General features: G+C 52.2%; 1 protein-coding gene across 6 annotated transcripts in view; it reads right to left on the bottom strand.

Moving 5' to 3' along the window:
• FAM214B (family with sequence similarity 214 member B) overlaps nt 1-702 on the bottom strand; it is a 38,848-nt gene extending 38,146 nt beyond the window's left edge. For 3 of the 6 annotated variants that reach the window (XM_042028661.1, XM_042028659.1, XM_042028669.1), the window contains exon 1: nt 639-702. The gene's annotated coding sequence lies outside the window, so the exon portion shown is untranslated. Of the gene's footprint in view, nt 1-501; nt 595-638 lie in introns of those variants that run through there. The other 3 variants (XM_042028667.1, XM_042028660.1, XM_042028668.1) reach the window with 3 other exon arrangements.
• Between the last annotated feature and the right edge of the window lie 16,011 nt (nt 703-16,713).

Genomic DNA, 16,713 nt, shown 5'->3' with positions numbered 1-16,713 from the left:
GGAGAGTGCAGCCTCCCTGAGCTGCCGGGGCATTGGGAGCCAGGATCGGGGACACCCCGCAGCATAGCCTGCACCCCGCTTCGGTCCCTCCCGCCTCCCCCCACACCTGCCTCTGCCAGACACAGCCCTCCCGATGCCTCAGTTCCCCCGGGCACCCTCCCCCCGCCCAAAGTCGCTCTGCGGTCACACTGCCCCCTGCCCTCCCCGCCCCGGCACCTCCTACCACAGCGCCCCCGGTGCCAGGCCCCTCTCCGGTCCAAGTGCCCCGGCTATAGCCCCCACCCCGGTCACGATGCCCCAGACTCACAGATCCCCATCCCTGTCATGATCCCCCCAGCTCAGAGAACCCATCTCGGTCACGGTCCCCCCCCGCTCATAGCCCCCCATCCCGGTTACGGCCTCCTCGGTACTACCCGATCACGGCCCCTCCCGGTCGCGCCTCCCCCAGCTCCCGCTCGCCCCTGCGGTCTGGGCCCCCGGTCCCAACGGCCCCCCCCGAACCTTCTGGAAGTGGGGGATGGCGGCGGAGATGGGGCGCACGAAGCCCTTCGCACGCAGCACGGGCTGCCCGTCCCCGCCGGAGCCCGGTCGTGCCCCGCGCCCCCCGGCCCTGCCCGCCGCGGCCCCGCCGGACCCACCAGCGCCCCCTCCGCCGCCGCCGCCGCGGCCCCGACTGTACGCGGCTCCTCCGCTCCTTCCGGGTGCCGCCGCGAACACGCCCCCCGCGCCCGCCTCCCGCGCGCTGATTGGTGCGCCGGGCGGGGAAGGGCGCGGGGCGGGGCGCGCCGCGGGGCCGCGCGACCAATGGGAGGTGAAGCAGCGCGCCGAGACCCCGCCCGCGGCCCGCCCCCTCCACGTGCGGGAGTGTGATGACAGCGGGGAAGGGGCGGGCCTAGGCGGAGCGGCTTCTCATTGGTCGACGGCGGCGCTGGGGGCGGGGCCTTTCTCGGCGCGGGGCGGGGCTGTCGCCCCCTCGGCCCTGCGGGCTGAGCGAGGACCCCCGGCCCGCGGCGGGGCTGCGGCACGGCCCCACCGGCACGGCGTGTCCCACCCACGGGCACGGCCCCACGAAAACGGCGTGTCCCACCCACGGGCACGGCAAGGCCCCACGGGCACGGCGTGTCCCACTCCACAGGCACCCCTCATCCCCAGCACGTCCCACCGCATAGGTGCCCCCGGCTCCACGGCGTGTCCCACCCCGCGCACACACCCACGGGCAGAGCGTGTCCCAGCCCCACGCGTGCGACATGTGCCAGCCCCCAAGACAGCCCTCCCCTGGACCCATGAGTATGGCCTCCCCCAGGTGACACCCCCGAGGTGTCCCTTGCCCCATGTCCTGAGTGGGGTCACCCTGGTGTTCCCCACTCCCCGGGTGGTGCCGCTGCCCCGCAGGCCCGGTCTGCCATCCGCCCACACTGCTGGGCTGGGAACTAGCCTGTGCCAGAACCCACAGTGGATGCCGGGCCCGAGGGGGCAGCTGCCCCCCGGGACATGGCTGCTCAGAGATAGCAAAACACCCAGCAGCCGTGGGGCACCAGGGCTCTGCCACCTGCCCGTGAGGACCCCCGACCCACTGCCCTGAGGGGAAGCGGCTCGCAGCTCACCAGCCTGACCACAGGCCATTCAGGCCAGGGAAGAGATGCCTTGACTTCATCAATTTTGGGTGAAGCTTGGTAAAGATCAGTCCCCCAACTGACTCACCCCACTCCTCAGAGAGCTGCAGCTGCAACACCACTCTAAAAATAGTGGGGGCCAGTATCGTCAAGTGATAAATATAACCAAGATCTCGTCTTCTGACTGTGCTAGCATGCAGTGAGCTGGATAGGAACCTGCAGCACACCGGCTGCCGAGTCCCAACGCCCCCCTCGCCTTGCTGCTGATCCTGGGGCATTATTTTCGGAGGTGCCGTCATGGATAAAGCTGTGCTGGTGCTGTCTGGGAATAGCAGTGAGCAGGGGCAGCAGGACAGACGGTCCTCTGACAGCCGTGCCCTGCACGTGCCTCTCTGCAGGGAGAGATGGCAGCTCAGTGTCCTGCTATGTTGCCATGGAGCAGCTGCCAACACAGGACCTCATCTCCTCCTGGGCCTCAGGTTGCTGCTGTAGGAGATTTCTTGCTAAATAACCCCTGGCTGCCCCCAAATTCAGCTTGTGGACCACTAAAGTGTATTTAATATATGGAATATTTTAATTTCTGAGTGTAATGACAGGAGCATGCGATCCTCCGGTGTTCCTGGTGACTTAGGAGCTGCTGCCTCAAACTTCATGTGTGCAGGTGCTGGTGTCAGGAAGAGCCGAGGAAGCTCAGCTCCCCCACGTGCCTGCTTGTCCTTCACAGTGCGGGTTTCCTACAGACTTCCAGGGCAAACTTTAGCTTTTGACCCTGTGTGTCATCTCTGCTGGGCTGGCAAGAAGCTCTGGAGTCCAACCAGGAAGGCAGCGGAGGCCATGGAAACCAGGCATTGGCTGAAAAAGGCTCAGTCTCCATCACACAGCTGCTTCCATAAGCTGTGTTTTCCAGTGTGAACTGGCTGAAATGAGCTCACAGTTAAAAGATGGTTAATGAACCCTTATTGGTCTGAACAGGAACTCAACTGGAACAACTTCAGTCGAAGCTGAACCCACCGTGGAGCTGAATCCAAAAAATTTGCTGGTTCAGCTCCTTGGCAGTGGGGAAATATGGGCTCCTTTGTCCTTGACAGGAATAATACATTTCTGTTTATTGTGCGGGCAGTGAAGGATTAATAATATCCCAAGTTATTTACCTCCTGCTTTTGAGTGCTGAGGGTTTGTGAGGGATGTCCCTGCTGAGCCCACCATCCCTTAGCAACCTCCCCTGATTTTTGAAACATGTTCTCGCTCCAGAAGCAGGATTAAGGAGCAAGACATAAAAGTCCCTCTTAGCAGTCTGATGGGGTGAGGGTGCTCCCACTCCTCTTCCCATGGGGCAGAACCTCAACCATGGTGATTTGATGGGAACAGTAACGCACGCTGTGGTGCTTCGCAGAGCATCTGGAAAAACTTCCAGAGGCTTGGCAGGGTTGGGGAAGGGGTAGACTTACTGCACAAGCTGTACTACTCCTTTGCAGAGGGCAGCCCGTCCTAGCCCTTGCCAGGAGTAGGCTTCATCTATTCCTTACACACCCTGGGGCTTGAAAAAGGCTTTACAGGGCTTGGTGAAGGCAAATGGGGGGGTTTAAGTACATTCGGCATGGCTCTGCACCATGGCTGGCCACCTTCCAGAGGCTTGCCTTCCAGAGGGGCGGGAGAAGGGTGCTTCCCCAGGAAGATGAGGTGTCCCAAGCAGCGCATGGTGGAATGATGTCCTTCCTTCCTGAGCCCTTCTGCCTGCAGGGCTTCCCTTTGAAGGGTGCCCTGGTGAGGTGACTGAGTGGAGGTGAGTTCATCCCTGGGTTAGCTCCCTCCTGGAGCTGCCAGCACTGCCCCAACCTGCTGGCAGTGGGCTAGGGCTGTTCAGCCTGTTTTCCAGGCTGGCTGCTCCCACCGGAAAGGCTGTCAGGTGCCAAGCTCCAGGGTGCTGAGGAGCTGACACAAGCAAGGCTCCTGCCCCAGTTTTAATTTAATTTAATGGTTTTCATCATGGAAGAGTGACATCCCCATGCACACGCTCATTTTGTTGGTGTGGGCAGGTTTTGCAATCGCAAAAACGCCTTTGAGAAAGAAGTACGTGGATCATCTCCCAGAGCTGATGGGGCAGGATGTGCCTCCACAGGGGTGATGCTACCCCTGCACCACCTGTATGTACCCCTGACAGCAGGCTGTGCCACACTATGCATGCCTGATCCAAGTCCATAGGTAGGTAAAGCAATAAAGGACCCATGTGCAGAAGTGAGCCTGGAAAGACCTGTAGTTCCGCAAGGGAGAGATTGTAGGGAATTTTAAAAGGACTTTGGAGGAAACTGGTGGAAATCAGCTGTCACGTTGCTTGGGGGCCCCTGGCAAATGGTGCCAGGCTGGGTGGGGTGTGGAGCAGTGGCAGGGCTAGGGCAGGCACCTTGTGGTGACTCATGGCCTCATCCCAGCTGGCAGAGGAGCTGGAGAAAGCCCAAGGGGCAGGTGTGCTAGAGGAGCATTGGGTGTCACTTCCATTCTTAATGGTGTGTTGCCACAAAAAAGCTTGGGCTTTTGTATCTCTCACAGCCCTAGACCTTGGCGTGCAACACAGACGGGGTATCTCCTGCAGCACTGCCTCGGGGGGTTTTCGTGCTTCTTGTCCTCCCCATGTTTTGAAACTAGAGGAGACAGAGGCCAAAGCCTGTCCCTCTTTCCCTGAGACTGTCACAAGAAGATGCACTGCAGTACCCTGTGGTCCTGTGCTGGAGCCAGGGAATGTCCCCAGGGGAGTGTGAACCAGTGCTGCAGGACCTTTCCCCTGCAGGAACCTGTTTCCATTATGCGCTCGGTTTACCTGTTTGACCGAAATAGCTGTAAAACTGGAGATAGGAATCAAACTTGGAGAGTTTCGTGCTGTAGGAGCCCTCCTCCTCTCAGGGGTAGGGGCGGCATTCCCTTTTGGCACTGTGAGAATCCCTTCTGGTATGGCTCTGAGCAGGGCTTGGGATCACAACAGAGCTGAAGTCACTGCGGTACCCTGACTGAGTCCCAGTGCCCACCGAAGCCTCATCCCAAACTGGGCATGTTTGATGGAATTTGGAGTCCTGATGGGAAAGAGAGAAGTGACAGCACTACCTAGAGCAGATGGATCTGATACAGCATTAAGAAGCACTGGTGGTAGGGCCAGGCAGGGCTGCTCTTTTCCTCCCATACCCATACCACACTCACGGCTTCAGTGTTGCCTCTCCCATCAGCTGTCTCCCAGCACCTTTGTAGAGGAGGGCAGCATCATGACCCCCGGGGGGCCATGGTGGGCCTTAGGGACTGAGGAACAAAGGCTGGATGATCTGCTGCCAGATGCAGGTCATTAACCCAGCGCTACAGCCACCAGACTTCACTGTTGCTTTGTGTCTATGACACATATGTGACTTCCCAGAATCAAACAGGGGTCTTGGCTCTGTACAAAACTCGAGAGGTCCATCCTGGAGCTGCTGGCAGACCGTGTTCTGGGATAAGAACTGTTGGCTACAGCTTGGCAAGCTGAGTATGCTCGGCAAGAAGAATTTCTATGCAGCCCAAGGCAGGCATCTCCAGGCCTGGGGATTTGAAGTACAAAGCCACAGCAAATATGATGCTGTGTTGGTTACACCCTGCTCTGAGCAGGAGGTGAGGCTGAGTATGTCCCTGCCTGTCCCTGCCACCCCATATGCAGAGCTGGAACAACACCTAGGGACGCATGTGCCTGCTCAGCACCAGGGAAGTAATCCCGGCTCTCCTTCCACTGCTGGAAATGTAGACCTCCAACTGCTGCCACTTCACCCCTCGGGATCACCCATTGTCCTGGACAGCTGGACTTTACTTAATGGCCCTCGGCTCTGACCTGCAGCCGGGGAGTTGGGGGACGGACTGTGGATTTAAGGTGGCATCAGGGACGTGCTCTGAAGAGGATGCCGGTGATCTGAGCGGGCCCCGGGAAGAGAAGTTCTCGGCCCCACCACTGGATGTGTGAATAGGTCCCTCTCTCGTTCCCTTGTTCCTGCCTAAGCCTCTCCCCCTACAGCTTCCCTGCAGAAATGTTTCCTTTCTTTCATGCCTGCCTTGAAAACGAAATAATAAAAAAAGAAAACCTGAAGGAACTGATAAAACTCCGTTTACCCATCCAGATAGCATCGGCTCCAAAGAGCCGGCCGGTGCGGGCCGTGCCAGGCCTGCTGCATGCCGGGGCTGCCCGAGCTGGGCAGTGCCGTCTCAGCCTTTCTGCCGCCCCCCGACTGCCCCGTCAGCCTTCGCCGGTGCCAAGTGTGCAAACCAGGGCTGATAGCAGAAGGCAAAGGTCCCCTTGGCGTCACCTTGGCGCGGTGGCAGAGCCTGGGGCCACCCAGCAATGCCTCTGGGTGAGCACCAGTGCCCGAGGCTGCTCGCTCATTGCCTGCACCTGCGTTTCAGACTTTGGGCATTTCTCCGCTGGGCATTGGGGACAGAGCCTTCCTGCTGAGCTCTGTGGCCCGGAGCACTCCCAGGGATCCTGTGCCCCACACAGTGCCAGCACCCTGGGGTGCTGCACCCTCTCTTCCAGCTCCCAGGCCTTTCCCCGAGGACTCGGCTGCTGGACGACAGCGCCAAGATCTGCACAGATACGGGAATCTTGAACCCCGAGGTGTGGGTGAAGATGTCTTCATGCAGGGACAACAAAGCCCCTTGTCTGCTCTGTAGGGAGCAGCTGAGCTCTGTGGGCTTCATCTGGAAACTGGGATATTCCAGGATGTATGCTGAGGGTATATGCCCATTTAGGTCACTGAAAATGTGGGGTGATGGAAAATCTTTGGATCTCCATATGGAAACTTCCCACGCCAGGCTTGGTCAGTGGATGCTGCCTGTTGGCACAAGGTGGCAGCCCAGCCCAGCTTATTTTCAGCAGCACCTTTGCAGGGGAGCCTGGGCCCTGCCATGACCTGCCCCTGTCCCCCAGCCATGGGCTGCATGTCCCCCACGGGGTGCTGCCCTCCCCCTGCCGTGGGTCAGCATTACAGGAGAGACAAGTCCTGCTGCGTTCGGCAGTCCTGCCCGTGGGCACACAGGGGGTGCATTTTGACCGTGCTGGCTCTGCTGTATCTTTCCTCTCTGAGGGGATGTGGGGACAAGGGACATGCTGGTGGGCAATAGTCCTTCAGCTCCTGGACTGGAGAGGGCTCAGGGTGAGGCCACACCAGGTAGGCAGTTGTTACCAGAATCTTCTTTCAGGGGTTTTCTGAGCAAGAAGGAGCAATGTAAACATGGGGGGGTTTTGCCAGTACGGCAAAAGGGAATGATGGGCTCTTCTCTGCCCTGGTGGGAGAGCAGGGACACTATGAAGTTTGTGATAATCAGTCCAAGGTAAGGGTGTTACAATGAACTGAAAGCGCTCATGGGCTTCTCACCCTGATGTGCCCATGTGCCTCCAGTAAAGGGATGCTTGCCTCTTACAAAGCCTTGATGCTGTGGGGACTCCACTGTTTTGGCACCGGTCCTTACCTCTTGGGGTCCACCATATTTCCATATCCTATTGCTTCCATCTGAATATGGCAGGTTGGAGGCTGGTTTGTGCCTGAAATTCCCTGTGAATATGTTCAATCATACAGCTGTGAGGAGGCATGGAATGTTCCCATTTCTCTCCTCCATCCATGTTTGCTCTTCAGGTGCACATTTGTAAGAACAAGAAGAGCTGTGAAGTTCCTGATATGAGATTATTCGGGGGATCTCCCTGATGGTGCCTGGCTCAGTTTTGGGGTTTGTGAAGGTCCCTGGAGCAGCCAAAGCTGCTGTTTGTGCATGCATTGCTGGATTGGCTCTGTTTTGATGTGCAGCCTTTTGCATTTCTGTTTGCTCATCTGTAATGGGGACACTTGAGAATGCTGTTGATGTGACAGACCTTGTTAGAGGCCTTGTTAGAGACCTACTTACATTTCCTTTGGGTTTTCAGTCAAATCTCATGCCAGACCTGTTTACCCCTTGTTTTTATCATCATCTGAGCCTTGACTACCTAAGGCTGAGAGCTGAGCACCCCCAACCCTTCCTGTCTTTGTAGGGCCCCACTTTCCAAGTGCTGCACCTTTATCTTAATAACCTTTTTTTTATTTACAGGAGTTGCCCCCAGCTTCTGTAGAAAACTATGGCAGAAATATGCCTCTCTGATGATCTTCCCTTCTGTGCATCTTTAGCTCATCTGCATCTACCTTTATAGAGGAAACCAGATCAGAAGGAGCCCATAGAGCTGAGGGTCAGATCTAAGTAACCTCGTCTAGTGAAAGGTGTTCCTGCCCATGGCAGGGGGGTTGGAATGAGATGATCTTTAAGGTCCTTTCTGACCCAAACCATTCTGTGATTCTATGGTCTGAAGGAGGGGCTGCCAGCATTATCAGGGTGGGCTGGGCAGCATCAGCAGGCTGCTGGACTGCTAGAGTGCCTGTGAGCATCCAGAAAAATCTTGTCTGAGCCTCTACCTGCAGACAACTGCTCAGTGTGTTCAGATGTGCAAACACACCCAGCACCACAGCATGGGCATCACTGCACTCTGGGGGCAGAACATAGCAGAGAGGACAAGCATTCCCGGCCCAAATCACAGCTGCTCATGGCCTGTCACCTCTGCTGCACTGGGCTGGGACCCTCCCTAAGGTTTCAGCATGCTGCATGTAGGCAGGATGGGAGCTGCTGGCTCCAGCTGATTTGCTGGACAGAGAAATGCCCACAATGGCTGTTATTTCTGCCTTAGCTTTTCTCACCCAAAGGCACATTTGGGAACAAACTGCTCTCAAACCAGGTCTTTTCAGCTCCTGGTGCCTCGCTCTGCCCCTCATGCCTGTCCTTCTTTTCAGTGAATGCACTCAATCCCTCACCAGGCTCTTGGGAGGATTGAGAATTAAACGATGAAAAAATCCCTGCCAGCTGCCCTCGTGGGGCTCCCTGGATGAGTCTCACCGGCTCAGCGCGGGCGGGTGCACAAGAAATGAGGTCACGGCCACAGGGGAGGTAGGAGCCATGGCACCCGGCTCCAAGCACCACGGCTACCCCCATCCCAGGAGCACCTGCCAGGGTGCACATCCCTGGCACCGTGCTGCAGAGGCACAAGGGGGCCCGGGGGCTGAGTAAAGCCCTCATACCCATGGGCTTTGCTGTTGGAGGATGCTGCAGCCATGCTGGCAGTGAGAGCAAGGTTTGGAGAGTGTTTTTGGGCTCTCTGAAGAAATTTCCAGCCTGGAGGACCTACCTCCATATCTTTTGCACTTAGATCTGGAAAAGGAAAAAAGCCAAAAAAAAAAAAAAAAAGCTCCCCTAGCAGAGCTGGTTTGATTTTAGTTCAGAGGGGAAAAAATATTACACCCCATATGTGATGTAGTGCTGATAAAACATAGAATCACAGAAGAAGCTGAGTTGAGAAGGACCCACAAGGATCATCAAGTCCAGCTCCTGGCCCTGCACAGGATATCCCTAAGAGTCACACCATGTGCCTGGGAACATTGTCCAAATGCTTCTTGAACTCTGTCAGGCTTGGTGCTGCGACCACTTCCCTGAGGAGCCTGTTCCAGTGCCCAACCACCCTCCGTGTGAAGAACCTTTTCCTAATATCCAACCTAACCCTCTCCTAACACAACTTAAGGCCATTCCCTTGGGTCCTGTCACTGGTCACCATAGGATGATGGTCACTCAGGTGATAGGTCATGTCACCTTATGCCAGTAAGTGAATCCTTTGTTCACCATCTTCAGCCTGTGGAGGCCAAAAGGCACATACAGCGTAGTTTTCATCAGCAAAGCTTTCCAGTGTGAATGCTCAATGGCCAGGGGAGGAAGAGATCACAGCTCTCTTGTTCCAGGTACAGGTGGCTGCCCTGCAGTGGGAGGCACTTGGCTACTTTTGGAGTACCCATCCCCAGGCTGTGCTCTCAAACATGCTCCACAGGGACAAACTGTTTCCAGGAGCTGGCTTCTTGCCCCAGAAGGGCTGGCTCTTCCTCATCTCTGCTCGCTGCAGCTGGAATAAACACAGGGGAGACGAGGGGTGCATGTAGCTCTCACAAAAAGGTTGCTCGGCGGCCTCGAATCCACTTTGATGCTGAATGGGTGAGGGAAGGAAAGAGGATGATGTTCATGAATTAAAGTTACAGCCCTTTCCTCCTCTGCTACTAATCCCCATTCAGATTTAATCAAAGAGTCCTCGTGGTCTGAGCCATTGCAGCAACAGTGCACTCCAGAGGGGCTGTGCCTCAGTAGCTGCTGTGCCAGCTCACAATGAAAGGACAAACGTGGCTTTGAGAGGTTGAAACACAGCAGCAGGTAGAGACAACGCCAAGGGGCATTGGGAAGAATGTCAGCCAACACCACACAGATCTGTGCCTGATAGCTGCACTAACCAGTCAGGTTACATTTTGGGAATGTTGCAAGAGGAGTGTGGAGGGATGCTGAAAACCTCAATCAGGCAGTGGAGAACTAGGAGAGCTGGGTGAAAAACACAGGAGGTTCATGTGGTTTCTCTTTAGCACTGTCAGCCAGATGGGTCCAATATTTGGCAGGGAAAAGATCCTTTGCCACAGAGTTCAGAATAGCTCAGATGGGAATTTTGAGCAGACTCCTTCGTGTGGGGGAAGGGGGAAAGAATAGTGGTGTTCTGCAGGGAGGCTCTGCAAGACCTTGGTCAGGAGGACATTATTTGAAGTTGACATATTGCTTATGGCCTGAAAAACTGGCAGGATAATAATTTTGTACTACACTGTGGAAGGACTTCATGAATATGAAGAGCTCTGCTCTAGCCGAGTTGAACTTGAGGCCATGGGATGCATCTGTGAGGAGAAAATTGTGGGACATCAAGGTTTGTTTTGGACAAAGAAATCTTGGTCTGGGACAAAAAGACAAAATTGTGAGCTTGATGCTTTGTGAGGTGGTGCCCATATTCAAAGGTAAAGCATGAGATTCATCTCATCTGACATTTGCCTTCCTCTATGCTAATGTCCCCAGGCTTCCCTAACACTCAGTGGAGAAAAATAGGTATTTTCAGGACATTTAACCTAATTTGAATAAATATTTCAAGGTGAAGAGAACTATTAACAAGAAGGGTTTGCATGGATTATAAAGAGGGACACAATGGGAAGAGCTCAGAGACAGACATCCAGACTGCAGACACCTGCATTTGCAAAGCTAAATCCTGACCCCGAGGGAATCTCACAGAAGCCTAAGGGCATTCCTGCTCCAAAGGACACTCAGAGGGAATGAGCAATGAGGACACAGAACACTGAATCTGAAGGAAAACAGGGTCTCCAGGCAAAGACTGTGGCCAGTAACCCAGTGGTGACAAACCAGAGAGGAGGACAAAGCATCTGCTCACCCTCTAACACTGCATCAGGACTGCAGCAGGACAAAGACAGGGCTGGAAAATGCTCTCAGGACCCTTGCCAAGGAGCAGAGGAGTTCACAAAATCAAAGAATTACAGAATATGCTGAGTTGTAAGGGACCCACAATGGATCATTGAGTCCAACACTTACCCCTACACAGGACATCCCAAGAGTCACACCATGGGCCTGAGAGCATTGTCCAAAATTGTTGTACAGGTCTGCACAAACTCAGTGTCAGGATAAAGCCAGCTCTCCTGCTTTTGCTCCATGGCCAAGGCAGTGGCACATCCCACATCTGCCAAACAGCAAAAGCTGCCTAAGTGGCAGTATAAGCACTCAAAAATGTAGAAATGATGAGGCTGAGAGCATCCAAAGCTGATGGCCTTGGAATAAGGTGCAAGGATGAGTTTTGACAAACCCCTGCATGAAAAGGGCAAGTCCTTTGTCTTCGTTTGATTCTGTGAGAGAGCTGCCAGCTCCCAGCTGTGCTGCTTGCTTGGCTTTTGGCCAAGACTCCGGAGTGCATCACAGCCCCCCTTTCCCTGCTGTTGGGAGGGGCTCCTGGTTTGGCTGATGGCCCAACACACACCTAAAGCACTGGAAAAACTCTGCTCTTCCTTACAGAAAGATGAGACATGGTACAGATGGCAGCTCCCCAATCCCCACAATCAGATGTAATTAGTACTAAAATTTAGTACCTTCAGGACTGGCTTCAGAGCATCCTGCAGTTATATGTTTTGGTCTGTAAAAACTCACTCTGCCAGCATGGAATTGGTGAGGCCACAGGGAGAAACTTCCACTAAATGACATCAGAATTGTAGAGTTTTCTGGTAAATCCTCAAATTACAAGCAACCCCCAAGAAATACATTAGGTTCAACCTACAAGGCTCCTGGATAACTCCAGCCACTCAAACCTCCAAATCCTGCAGGGAAACATGCCTTTTATTGCTGCTTGGTGCTGTCTTTGCAGATCTTTGCACAGAAAAGCAGAAATAGGACTGCTCGGTAGTTTGATAGGAGACCTCTAGAGACACTTGTCTGCCTTATGGGAAGGTGTTTTTAGAAAGGAATGCTTTTCTTCTACATCTGTGTTGTCTCTATAGGGTATCCTAGTGCCAGAATATCTGGGGTTTTTCCGCAGTCAGCCTTGTGACGGATGCTGCCTGCTGCCATCGGCGTGAGGAACTGGGTTTTCCCGTGGATGTGTCAGCCAGGGCTTGGCTTTAAGGAGCTTCTGGATGCAGAAGCACCAGTGTCACCATATGGGAACAGGAGGCGATAGCTGGCTGGATGAGAGCTGCAGACTAGAGGGGAATTGCTGGGTATGGGAAGAGGCAGATGATTGTCATACATGAAATCCCTATTTGTGCTTGGTCTTTGCATATCAAGTGCTTTAATTAATTAATTTTGAGTTAAATATTTTTAAGTTGAATCTTAAAATTAACCCATCAGCCCAGATACAAAAATCCAGTTCCATTATCAGTGTTTTCAATTGTTCAAAGTAGTTTATTAAGAGAGTTGCACCCTTCCCAGTTAAAAATTCCCCAGTTAAAAATCACTAACTTGCCCCTTTCAAACTTCAAACCACCGGTACACCATAAGAGTTACCTTTCCTGTGTTTACTGTATACTTTTACAAGTGTTTTAAGATGTGTTGGATGTATTTTAAGACCTTTTTAAAGTGTTTTCACTTGCATTCTGATTCCAAGGCCAAAAACCCCAGTTCTAATAGCCAGCAGCTATTTTTAGCCACAGAGGAATTACTCTGCAGGCAAGCTCCATGGCAACCTGAATACCTGAATTTTAATGAAGGCATTGTAGCTCCCTTATCTCAACCAATACCACCCCTCTGACAACGATGAGCCATTGGTGGACAGGGATGATCTATCAAAGGGAAAGAACCAATCACTTTAAACCAAGGGGGTGGGCTGTGGGCGGACTGGGGGGGGGCGGAGCAAAGACACTATAAAAACAACAAGGCAGAGAGGCAGGGCCTCTTTTTCCTCTCTTGCTCTGCAGGCTAGCTGTGGTAGATGTCGGTGCTGGGCATTCAAAGCCTTACTCCTTTTAAGGGGCCTTTGGTAATTTTTTTAAAGTCAGCCCAGCACTGCAAGTTCTTTTTCTCTACCTGAGGTCTAGTGCTGTCTCAGCCAGAAGATCTCAAATCCCTGCGCTCCTGGGGCATACCATCTACTGAGCCATAGGATCCCAAATTTTTATATTTTTCTAATTTCTGTAATTTTTCAATTTTTCTGTTTTCAATAAATTAATCTTTTTAAGAGTTGTCTCATTTCTCACATGATGGATAAAAATCCTATGATAGAAGCAAAAATTGCGTTACCAGCATTTTTGTATACACACAAATATTCCACGGTAGATAAATGTCTGGCAATTAAGGATAAAAAGGCAGCGAAAAATTATGGTATCTGACTAACATTTCCTGTATTTTGGACTCTGAGTTTTCTTAGATTTATGTAGTTGCAAGTCCCCATTTTTCCAAGCAGAATTTTCTGTGTTAATGCATGTAGCTCTGAACATGAAAGCGAACAGCATCTGGAAGCAAACTACTTATAATGAGTGCCATTAAGAATTTCAATCTGCAAACCACAAAATGATCCCTAGAACATGTAAATGACTCTGCCAATCTGTTTCTTTCCTACCCACTAAGCATAACAATGACACTATGTTTCTTTTCCTGGTTGGGGGTCTTGCTGCTTACCTCGGCTTTATGAGTAGGCTAGAATCAGCATCTCTCCAACAGAGAGATGGCAGGAGGACTCCCACTACCACAGGCTGTGGATCCAAAAATGCTGCTAGCAAGGATTTTCTTGCTATTTTCTAAGTCCGTGAGAGACTTTTCTCTCTCACAGAAGAGGTAGCAGTGTTATGTAAACAACCAAACACCTGCGACCTTGAAAAGTCTTGTTTATGGTATAGTAGAAAAATATTTTGACAATGGATGTTTTAGGATTTTAGCCAATCACCCCAAGGGGTGGCTGATCCTTGTCCAATTAGACTATGAAGAAAAAGCCTATAAAAGAGTTTGTAAAATAATTAAATAAATCAATCTTGCTGCACAATTCCTGCCTGCTGGATCTTCTCTCCTCCTCCTCCCTATGGCTGCGGGACATGGTGATAGGGCCTAGGCCTATGCACATCCTACAGGAAAGCCATGTAAAGTGAAGCCATTCATAGAATCACAGAACCCAGACAACCCCACTGCCATGGGCAGGAACACCTCCCACCAGACCAGGTGGCTCAGTGCCCCATCCAACCTGGCCTTGAACACTTCCGGGGATGGGACATCCATAATTTCTCTGGACAACCTGTGCCAGGGCCTCACCACCTTCACAGTAAAGAATTTCTTTCTAATATATAACCTAAACCCGCCCTCTTTCAGTTTGAAGCCATTCCCCTTTGTCCTGTCATTACATGCCCTTGTAAAAAATACCTCTCCATTGTTCTTGTCGGCTCCCTTCAGGTACTGGAAGGCCTCAATTAGGTCACCCCTAAGCTTTTTCTTTTCCAGGCTGAACCACCCCAGCTCTCTCAGCCTTTCCTCATAGCAGAGGTGCTCCAGACTGATCATCTTGGTAGCCTCCCCTCTGGACTGGCTCCAGCAGGTCCCTGTCCCTCCTGTGCTGGGACCCCAGAGCTGGATGCAGTGCTTCAGGTGGGTCTCAGCAGAGCGGAGCAGAGGGGCACAATCCCCTCCCTCCCCTGCTGCCCACGGGGCTCTGGATGCAGCCCAGGACACGTTTGGCTCTCTGGGCTGTGAGTGCCATGGCCGGGGCATGTCCAGCCTCTCATCCACAGCACCCCCAAGTCCTTCTGGGCAGGGCTGCTCTCTGTTCATTCCACAGCCGGTGCTGATTCCCCAAGCTCTGCCAGCATTTAGTCTCCCATTGGCAATGGAAACAGCCTTGATAATGACTAGAAATCCTAAAACTATCAAATAATTTAGAGGCAGGCTCCCTAGGGAAGAGTAATGGCATATGCAAGTGGTTACCTAATCACAGTCTAATTACACAACTGGAATTTGGCCAGGATGCTGAGACTAAGAGCAGTACCCTAAGAAAAGGATTTTAGGGTCTCTGGTGAATGAACACACTTGGGATCTTGGCTCTGTACACTAAGCAGGAATTGTAGAGGGGCAGAAAGCATGCCTGGTACTGCCAAAATACCACTCTGGGCTAAACAAATGATACTGAAGGTAGGTTACTTCTTCATGGCCTCATATTTCTAGATATTAGACAGCCACCTCTGACTTGCACCAGTTCCTAGACACCTCAACAGTTAATTGGCAGGGGCAGCTTTTGGTTCAGATGGTGGGCCCTGGCTTAACCTTCTGCTGGGCTTCCCTGTTGTGATCCTATCCAATTGTATTGATGGATGTCACTACAGACTGTGGCTTCAGCGCCCAGATTTGAGAAACTTTACAGATGGGGAGAGGGAATGGCATTTCAGCAGACTGGGAAAGTTTGTTTGCCATAGGTGATGGGAGGCTAGACCTGAGCAGCTCTCCAATCCCTCCTACACCACTCTGCTTTCCACGGCTGCACCTGCTCTTAGCTCAGTGGCATTACGCTGTTGCTGCTTTTTCCTCCAGGATTGTTTTGCTTTTGTGTGTGTCCTTTCCCTCAGTGAGAATCACCAATTTCTTTGCACAAAGCAAGACCTGGCAAACTCATGCTGGTTAAAGGCATTTCCTGCATCCATGCTCTGACTGTAAACTCTGAGAGAAGCTTCAGCTGAGTCCTTCTAAGGGATGAGGAGAGATGGGAAGAGATGAGGAAGAAGAGAAGCAGGGAGGGAAATGACAGCCCTAGAACCAAGCAAGTGTTTTTCAGAGTGGAGATGGGGGCTGAGGGTGTCACGGGCCCCTGCTTCTTCCCTTTCAGTGGGTTCAGATTCGGATAAGTCTCCTAGGTCTGCTGAGGGATGGCTGTAGAGTCATGGTGTACTGCAGAGGGCACTGGGCTGCCCCATCACCCCACAGTCAATAATCCAGTGACCAGGGACTGCTCACCCTTCAGCTTTCACAGCTTCCTGCCAAGGCAAACTGTGACCGTGGCAGGATCCTTGCAGACCCCTTATCACAGTGCCAATGTTTAAACACCCTATCTGTCCCAGGCTGTTTCCCTCCAACCTTTGCTGATTTTCCTAAGCAACTTTATGTAACCAGCTGGGCTGGATTTCCATGAGTGTAGAGCAAAGGCTTATTGACCTCGTTTGCTGTTTTATGATAGAAGAAAAAGTTGGAAGAGCAGTATTTTCCTTTTTTTAAAAAATTACATTTTATTTCTTTTTATCCTCAGCTTTCAGAAGAGGCTCAAAGAACTTGTGGATGACGTCTGTTCTTATTGCAACATAAAATTATAATATACAGCCCAAGAAATTTGGGATTGTTAACTACAGTTTTGAATTTTGCTTTTGTATTTGCATTTTATCAACTTATTTCATTCAAAGATGTGAAACAGTCCCCAGATGATGTCCATCCTCTTCAGAGTGTTCCTGAAGGGAAGATTTCAAGAGGATTCTCTATTTCAGTTATTTCTAGAAGACTCACCCTCTCAGACCTGCCATCAGGGATACAAGGTGAAGTTCAGCAACATGGTAATAAAGAATTATGGTCCATAAAACAACTTTCAGGCTGTAATGCTGCATCTTCTGTGACTTATTTTCACCTGCATTTTGCTCTGTTATTAAGGGAACCATGCCCCACAGCTGCCAGGCAGGCTGTATTGTGGACACATGTACATAAAATCTGAAGAGTCCTT

This window comes from Corvus kubaryi, unplaced genomic scaffold, assembly GCF_017639235.1.
Source record: "Corvus kubaryi isolate FWS band 111438036 unplaced genomic scaffold, C.kubaryi_AGA036_p1.0 37308, whole genome shotgun sequence".
NCBI classification, from domain to species: Eukaryota; Metazoa; Chordata; class Aves; order Passeriformes; family Corvidae; genus Corvus; species Corvus kubaryi.
This window is presented reverse-complemented; position numbering and strand designations above follow the sequence as displayed.